This window comes from Grammomys surdaster, unplaced genomic scaffold, assembly GCF_004785775.1.
Source record: "Grammomys surdaster isolate TR1022 unplaced genomic scaffold, NIH_TR_1.0 193, whole genome shotgun sequence".
In the NCBI taxonomy this organism is placed as follows: domain Eukaryota; kingdom Metazoa; phylum Chordata; class Mammalia; order Rodentia; family Muridae; genus Grammomys; species Grammomys surdaster.
In genome coordinates, this window is record NW_021604638.1 from 6,751,432 (window position 1) to 6,759,801 (window position 8,370).

The following is an 8,370-nucleotide window of genomic DNA, read 5'->3' on the forward strand; positions in this document are numbered from 1 at the left end:
CTACACAGAGAAACCCTGTCTTGAAAAACAACAACAACAAAAAAAAAAACAAGAAAAAAAAAAAGGATTGGAACAGGGACTCTCAGGGGGACCTGGGGTGTCTTGTAGCAGCAGACCATGAGAAGGGCCTGTCAAGGAGGGCTGGGCTGGTGTGCACGGGTGAGACTTTGGGTTCTGTGCCCCCAAAAGATGGCTAAACATGGGACAACCCGAATGAGAAAATGTTTCAGCAAATGGTATAGACTATAAAGAGTACCTCTTTTTTTTTTTTTTTTTTTTAGCAGTTCAAACACAAATGAATTTCAGAGTTCTCACACAAGGACAAATATGGACGTAAGAATCTAGATCTTTCCGGGAAGTGGAGGTAGAGCCCCTGGCATTCCTCCTGACAGCCCTGTGTTAGGCCCTAAAAGTATCTGCCGTTGCTGCAGTTGCTGTTGTTGCTCCATTTGCAACTTTTCTGTCTCAAAGACAACAGGAAGAACCAGGATCATGAAGGAAGTGGTCCCAATCCACAAAGCTGCCCTGGAAAATCTGTACATCTTCTGAGCCACGAAGAGCGAGAGATCAAAGGTGGCTCTGGCGGCTGACCGGACCCTCTCGGGAAACATCTCCGGCAGACCCCAGAGTCTCTCCGATAGGGTCTCATCTAGCTCGTCATCGTCGTCGTCTTCCAGCTCCTCCTCTGCTTTCTCTGCCTCTGCTTTCAGGAGCAACTCTTCGGGGGACAGAGGCTCCCCAGCCCCGGCTGCAGCAATGGCGGCGGCCATGGCTGTAGGACCAAAGAGTACCTTTTACACCCACTGCACACCACCAAGGTGAAGCCCTTCTGGGCTGGGGGGATGGTATAGCAGGGGTGAGGCTTGCCGCCAAGCCTGAGGACATAAGTTCAATCCTTGGTAGGAGAAAACAGCCTCCCTCATAACATCCTCTGACCTCTAAGCCGGAGTTATGGCACATGCGTGTGGGAGAGCATGTATGCGTGCACACATTTGTGCTCACAAATATAATAAAATAAAAGGGTTTAAGGGAAAAGTGGTGAACCATTTGTGAGCCACAAATATTTGGAACAGCCTGGTATGGTGGGACGCACCTGCAATCTCATTACTTAAGCCAAAAGGTAGGACTGAGTATGACCTAGGTCAGCCTGGCCTAACAGTAACTTCTAAGCCAACCAGAATAATGTAAGCTAGAATCTTTCTAGGTGGGAAGACAGAACTGAACACCGAGAGCTGTCCTCGGGTTGTCGCACTGGCTTGTGTCTTCTGTCCCCCTCACCCCCAAACAAACTAGTGAATGAAAATGTTTAAACTTTAAAAAGAGAGAGACGGAGACAGACAGACAGACAGACAGAAAGAAAGAAAGAAAGAAAGAAAGAAAGAAAGAAAGAAAGAAAGAAAGAAAGAAAGAGAGGGGGAAAGAGGGGGGAAGGAAGGAAGGATGGATGGATGGAAGGAAAAGGTTGATCCATGTTCTTATGGGTTTTTGGAAACAGCATCTCATATATCCCAGGTTATCCTTAAACTCCATGTAGCCAAGGCTGACTGGCCTTGAACTCCTGACCCTTTTACTAAGAAATATTTATCTATTTTAGATATACGTGTACACTATAGCTGTCTTCAGAAACACGAGAACAGGGTATTGGGTCCCTGTTACAGATGGTCATAAGCCACCATGTGGTTGCTGGGAATTGAACTCAGGACCTCTGGAAGAGCAGACAGTGCTCTTAACCCCTGAGCCATCTCTCCAGCCCTCCTGATACTTTTGAACCTCCTAAGTGATGAAATTACTGACCTCCACCCTGGCTTTTGTGACAGAGAGTCTTGCTAGATAATCCCTGGCTGGCCTTTAACTAGACAATCGTTCTGACCTCAAACCTTGAATGCCAGGATTATACTCCTAACCACTGAGTCTTCCATCTTGTTGGCGGTTAAACAAAACAAAGGCAGATGAGCTGGTTCAAAGTCGCAGAGTTAGTGGGGGATGGAAAATTCCAGGTGGGGCGACTCTGACCCTGCTGACAGAGGAGCCATCAGGTCTGAGCTGTGTGTGGACTTCACAGATCAGAAGCACCATGGGGTCAACATCTCAAATTCAGATGCCTCCCTTTGAGCTTGGGTTTTTAGTTTCTGGTGAAAACCTGAAAGAACTGCCTCATAGCACACAGCTAGAGCTGGGACATCTGCCCTCTGGTTAACCACACTTCCTACTGCTCCCTGTTGCCTCCCCAACACTGAGTCCAGAACACTCTCTTTGTAGAGGAGTCTTAAAAAAAGAAAGGGACCTGGGCAGTGGTGGCGCACACCTTTAATCCCAGCACTTGGGAGGCAGAGGCAGGTGGATTTCTGAGTTCGAGGCCAGCCTGGTCTACAGAGTGAGTTCCAGGACAGCCAGGGCTATACAGAGAAACTCTATCTTGAAAAACCAAAAAAAAAAAAAAAAAAAAAAGAAAAGAAAGGGACCTGCTCTTTGCTCGCACCCTGTCCCCTCTCCTTGCCTGTGACAAGCACCTGAGTGTCCAAAAGGAATTTAGACATCTCCTGAACCAGCAGACCCCCTCCACAGCCTCTTCTCCTACCTCCCTGGAGCCCAGAAGTCTGGGTGGAGGGTGCTGAGGTCATCAGAGAGAGCTGGCTGTCCAGCATGACTGGGCCCCCAGTAAGGAGAGCCAAATGTAGCCCCTGGCTGGAGGCCAACAAGGACATTTTCTCCATTTATGTCTTGAAGGAGGAGGCTACTTTGGGCACAAGGTGGGCCTGAGGCTACTGGAGCACTGAGTGCCCAGCACAGTTGGCCGAGTCCCAGAGAGCTGGAGGCCTTGCGACCTCAGGCATTTCACTGCACGGCAGTGTGTCTGCCTGTGGCTACTGTCTCTTTTTAAGACAAGGTTTCATGTAGCCCAGTCTGGGCTGGAATCTATGGGAGGGGATGAGCTTGAACTTCTGACCCTGCCTGCTCCCCTTCGAGGTTCTGGGATGACAGGATGGTGTTGCCTCAGTGGGATTGGACCCAGGCCTTTCTGCCTGCTGGACAAGCACTCTATCAACTGAGCCACACTCCACCCCTAGGCAATAGCCTTCTGTCACGGAAGGTACCCACAGCCACACTGGGACTTTCCTGGTCCTGAGTCCATACCATCTTCCAATTCTGCCTTCACTGCGGTCTGGCCCCTTGCAGCCACCGTAGGGGACCCCAGCTCTGGCTTCCTGTTCTCTCACTCAAGGTTGATCTGAATTCACCTCCTTCAAATACCAGTTTTACCATCACCTGCCTGGCCCTGCTCTCCTCACCTCAAACTTCAGCTCCAAGATGGTGCTTCACCCACATTAGCCTTCCTTGTAGACCAGCGTCACACCTGTCTGGTCTTCCCTCAGGCAGATCCATCCAAGGCCCTGGGTCTGTCATGAATCTGCTCACAGACGGCGCTGGGCCTCACTTGGTCCTTGATTCCATGGAAACAAGGATGGGTAGAATCTTTTTATCCCCCAATGCCTCTGGCCTGCTCAGCCCATGGCTTAGCCAAGCTGTCAGAACCTTCTATGGGAACTGGCTCTCCCCTGGACCCACTTCTAAAGGGAAACAGTGGCTCTAATAGTAACATCCTCACAGGTCCCCTTACTCTCCTAAATCACTTCTGTGCCCAGGGACGACACTGTTCAAGGAAATCGTGCTGTTTGTCACAGGGCAGGTGCTCAGTTAACATATGCCCACATGGCTATTACTAGTTTGGATCTCTGAGACCCCTCCCTCCAGTCACGGTCCACAAAGGCCAACCCATCACTATTTTCCCCTTCCTGGGTCTTATCTACTGGGGACAGCCACAGATTGGAAGCTTCACAACAGGATTTCCTGGTTTCCCTTTCATAAACTTAGGACCTCCTAGAAAATTCTGATTACTCTTAGGGAGCCTATACCTGGCTGGCTACGGTCATGGGGAACCTTACAGGTTCTTCCTCAGGCGGAGAAAGCCCAGGGGAATGGGACGGGAACTTGATGGAAACAGGCCGAATGCTTCTGCCTGGGCAAGAGGCCTCTCTGGGGCCTCACAGGCCTGAAACCATTTCCTGGCGGCCTCCATGTTTGCAGGGCAAGCTTGAGGAGAGTTAAATATAGTCTCAGGCTCCCCGCTGCTCCACTACCAGCATCCGCGCCCGAGAGTGCCACCTTGTGGCTGGATCCAGGCTCCTTGGTGGGATAGACACCATCTCGGGGGAAGGAGTAGATCAAGATGGCTGCCCAGGAAGCAGAGGAGGGGCGGGGGAGGAGGAGGGAGGAGGAGGAGGGAGGAGGAGGAGGAGGGAGGGCAGGCCTGTGGCTCTCCCTTCTGGCCACCGGCCCATTCCTACGGGTTGCTAAGTCACCTCCAACATGGCTTCCCCAGAAAACTCCAGCAAAGGCCTGAAGAGGGGCTGTGAACTCAGACCTCTGCACTGTGTCAGTCAGTCTGCAAAACTCTTCCAAAGCCAGGAGCCGCCTCCACCTCCCTCGCCCGCAAAGACAGCGCGTCCTGCCATCGGCAATGGTTTCCAGGGAGATAAACCCCTTCTTCTTCTTCTTCTTTTTATTTTTTTCTGGAGGCAAAGAATTAGGAACGAGATGCCCAGATCTTTGCAGACCCCCCCCCTTTCCCAAAGCTCCTTAACCTCGCTTAAAATAGCAGTAGCTGGCAACAAGCTTGACCCCCACCTACCGCGGCCTGGTGACGCCACCTCCGGAGTCCTCCCCACACACCTTTCAGAAGAGACAGAATACGTAAATACTTTGAAGGAATGGTAATGATGCCCTAGCCCTGTGCAGCGTGCTGCTGCTGAGCCGGCAGTTCAGAGAGACGATGCATCTTGTCCAAGGTCACACAGTTAAAGCAGAGGGTAAGAGTCCAGGGTAGGCCGGAGTCGCGGCCTTCAAGTCTGTGCTTGTAAACAAAACTGGGAGACACGTCCCAAGCAACTGGAGAGGAAGCGGGTTGTAGAAGTTCTTGGGGCTCGAGGAGGAGGCTCCATGGGGAAGTACCTGCCTCACAAGCCAGGACCTCGGTTCAGATCACCAGAACCTACGGAAGAAGCTGGCACTATGCTGTACACAAGTTAACCCCGGTGCTGGGATCTGGACAGGAGGATCTCCTGGGGCTCGCTGACTAGTTTGTCTAGTCGAAACCGGTGATCTCCATGTTCAATGAGAAAACTTGCCTCAAAAACATCAAAAGGAGGATGACTGGAGAAAAGATCAATGCCAACCTCTAACCTCCACATATGCCCGCATGGCTGGGTATACCTAAATACATATCACGCAGAAATTGAATAAATTCTCAAAAGATTTATTTGCTGTGTGTAGTGGCACATGCCTTTAATCCCAGTACCCAGGAAGCAGGTGGATCTCTGTAAGTTTGAGGCTAGCCTGGTCTACAGATTTTCAGGGCACTCAGTGTTATACAGCGTTATATGTCTGTGGTAACAGCAGGAGAGCAGAAGACAGTGGGATCCCCTGGAACTGGGATTAACAGATGGTTGTGAGTCACCACGTGAGCTTGAGTCCCCTACAAGAGCAGCAAGTGATCTTAACCACTGAGCCATTTCTCCAGTCCCTAACTAACTAATTTCTTTAAAGGGGACAGCAAAACGGCTCAGAGAACACAAGACATTTGCAGCCAAGCCTGATGTCTTGAGTTCAATTCCCAGACCCTCCTCCCCCAAACAAATGTAATTTTTTTTTTAAAGATAAGGTCTCACTCTGTAGCCCTGGAACTTGCTGCAGACTAGGGTTGCCCTGAAATCACAGACATCCACCTGTGATTACCACACCTGGCCGGTAAGTATACTCTTTCTTCTTTCTTTTCTTTGCTCTGTATTTTCAAGACAGGGTTGAAATTATCAATATCTGTTATTGATATTTATATTGTTATTAACAGATATCAAAATCTGTTATTGTTATTGATATTGATATTGACAATTTCAAGACAGGTTGAAATTATCTGTTTATCAATCCTGGCTGTCTTGGAACTTGCTTTGTAGACCAGGCTGGCCTCGAATTCACAGAGATCTGCCTGCCTCTGTCTCCTGAGTGCTAGGATTAAAGGTATGTGCCATCGCCGCCTGACCCACTTATTAAAAAAATAAAAAATAGAAAAAAAAACCCTCTTTGGAACCAAGCACAGTGATAAACACAGTGGATAGAGAGAGACTCTTCTGGCCCGACCCTGAGGAACTGCAGTCAGGAGCCATGCTCATTCTAACATTGCTTGGCGTGGGTTGGAAGCCAAGCCTAATTTGTCGTCAGCCCCTGCCTCCAGGAGCTCTGCCATGTGGAGGGCTGCTCCCCACTAGGGGCCTGGTGCTGGCTCTGTCTGGAGCTGCCGCCACCGGAAGCCTCCACAGCTGGGCAGTGACAGAAATGAGTGAAGGAGCCCCTGAGGGGGAGGGGCGTGGCTCTGCGGTACAACATCCTGGCCTGGCTAAACAGACAAGTGGCCCTGGATACTATCCACAGTTCCACAAATAAACCAAAACAAAAATAAAGAAGGGAAGCCAGAAATTCTAATCATGTGGGAAACACTTCTCGATGTTTTCCAAATACTGACTCTGTCTTTTTGAGACAGGGTCTCTGTTGGGTGGAGCTCCCTATGTAGACCAGGCTAGCTTCAAAATCATAGAGATCTACCTGCTTCGGCTGGCTGGGTTCTGGGATTCAAGGCACATAACACCACACCCAGCCAACACACATTTTGTAACTAGTCCTGGGCCAAACCAAGCAGGACTCTACTAAGGGGATCTGCAGGTAACCAGTAGGGACTGGTGTCACGACCCCACCCACTTATGCAAACACGAGTCTGGCCTCTTTCCCATCAGGCATGGCTCCTTTACTCATGGTCAGAATCAGCACCAGGAGCCTAATTACCAGGCAAAGAGGACCAAGCTCGCTGGATGCATGAGCCTCTTTGTCCAGCTGACCCTGTCTCTGTCCACTGACCCCACACCTGAGGGCTCCCAGACATACTCTTGTCCCCTGGAGGAGGTCTGTATGTCAAGTACAGCTGCCTCCAGCAGGAGCCACCCCCACAACGCAGACCAGTGCGCTAACGTCTCCTCTCAGGTGTGTGGTGTGCTATAAATAGGGCCCAGTTGTGGTTCTAAACCCTGAGAGCATAGGATGGTGGGGACTATTTCTGGGTTGTAGAGTCCGCAGGAAAGGGTCCTCCTCAGTAAGGAGAGGCAGGGGTGTGTTAGAAAGCTCCAGTCCCCAAGATATCATGCTAAGGGGTCACAGGAGATAGTGGCATTGTGGGGGAAGAGCCTGGAGGCCACTGAAGACAGAGACAAGAAGTTATAGTCCCTCTGTCCCAAGGAAAGCAAGAGGTCAGGTGGAGGGGTGCTGGTGACCCCTGGGAGTGGTGGGCTGTCAACTCTGGCCCCGCCCCCCCCAGGCTACCAAGGCGCAGCTGATCCAGAGAGGCCTGTTCTTCCAGAAACAGTTTTGCTTGTCTTGTTTTTAAACAAAGGTAGTTAGCTTCAAGGACTCCATTTCCTGAAACTCCCCTTTCCCCTTCGAGCTGATTCTCCAATCACAGCAGATTACAAAGTGGCGCTCTCTTAAACAGAATGAGTCTCAGTCACCATTGGAGTCAGGAAGAAAATCTGGAAGCCATTTAGCCTCAGTGTGCTCACTCACCCGGTCTGGGCTCTGTGAACAGGGAGACGGGAGCCTGCTCTCTGCTAGACATGCCAGGTGGACTCAGGGAGTCCAGTCAGAGCTTGCCCAGCGAGCCTGAGGCTGAGGTCCAGCAGGAAGGGAATAGGAAATGTGGGAGTGATGAAGGGAGATGTCCTGGGTTCGAATCCACCTTTTCTTTTGCCAGCAGGGCAGCCTCAAGGGACTAAACTGCTTAGTGGCTGCATTTCTGTGACCATGCTTGTAACAGGAGCCACCATTCTCCTGGATCAGGGTTGTCACTCTGACTCAGTCCTGCAGCAGATCTCTGGCACCCAACAGAGAGATAAGATGAGGTAGTCCCTTGTAGGGAGAACCCTCAGGCAGGGGCCCTTATTGCCTCTTTGTGTGGGCTGAGAACAGAGAAGTTGTGTGCCTTGCTGGGAGTCACACAGCTCATAAATACCAAAGCCAGAATTTGACCATAAGTTTTCTGACCTCAGAGCTGACCTCTGTACCCATGGAAGGCTTTAGGGACTGCTTTCTTTTGGCTGGTGCTTGTCAGCTCTGGTCTCTTTCCTTTGTCCACATCCTGGGACCTAGGGTGGTGCCCAGAGGTAGGCAGGCACAAAGACAGGCTTATCGGCTGGCCCACTAATGAAGGAGTTGTCACCAAATATTTCCAAGTCACAGGAAGCACTCAAGGGCAGCCACCCCACCAGGCCCACA

General features: G+C 50.7%; 1 pseudogene across 1 annotated transcript; it reads right to left on the reverse strand.

Moving 5' to 3' along the window:
• Window positions 1-283: 283 nt before the first annotated feature.
• LOC114623101 lies at window positions 284-3,420 on the reverse strand (annotated as a pseudogene). Its single transcript, XR_003711711.1, has 2 exons — window positions 3,291-3,420; window positions 284-772 (listed from the first exon to the last, which is right to left on the reverse strand). The product of XR_003711711.1 is annotated as a mitochondrial import receptor subunit TOM22 homolog pseudogene (transcript).
• Between the last annotated feature and the right edge of the window lie 4,950 nt (window positions 3,421-8,370).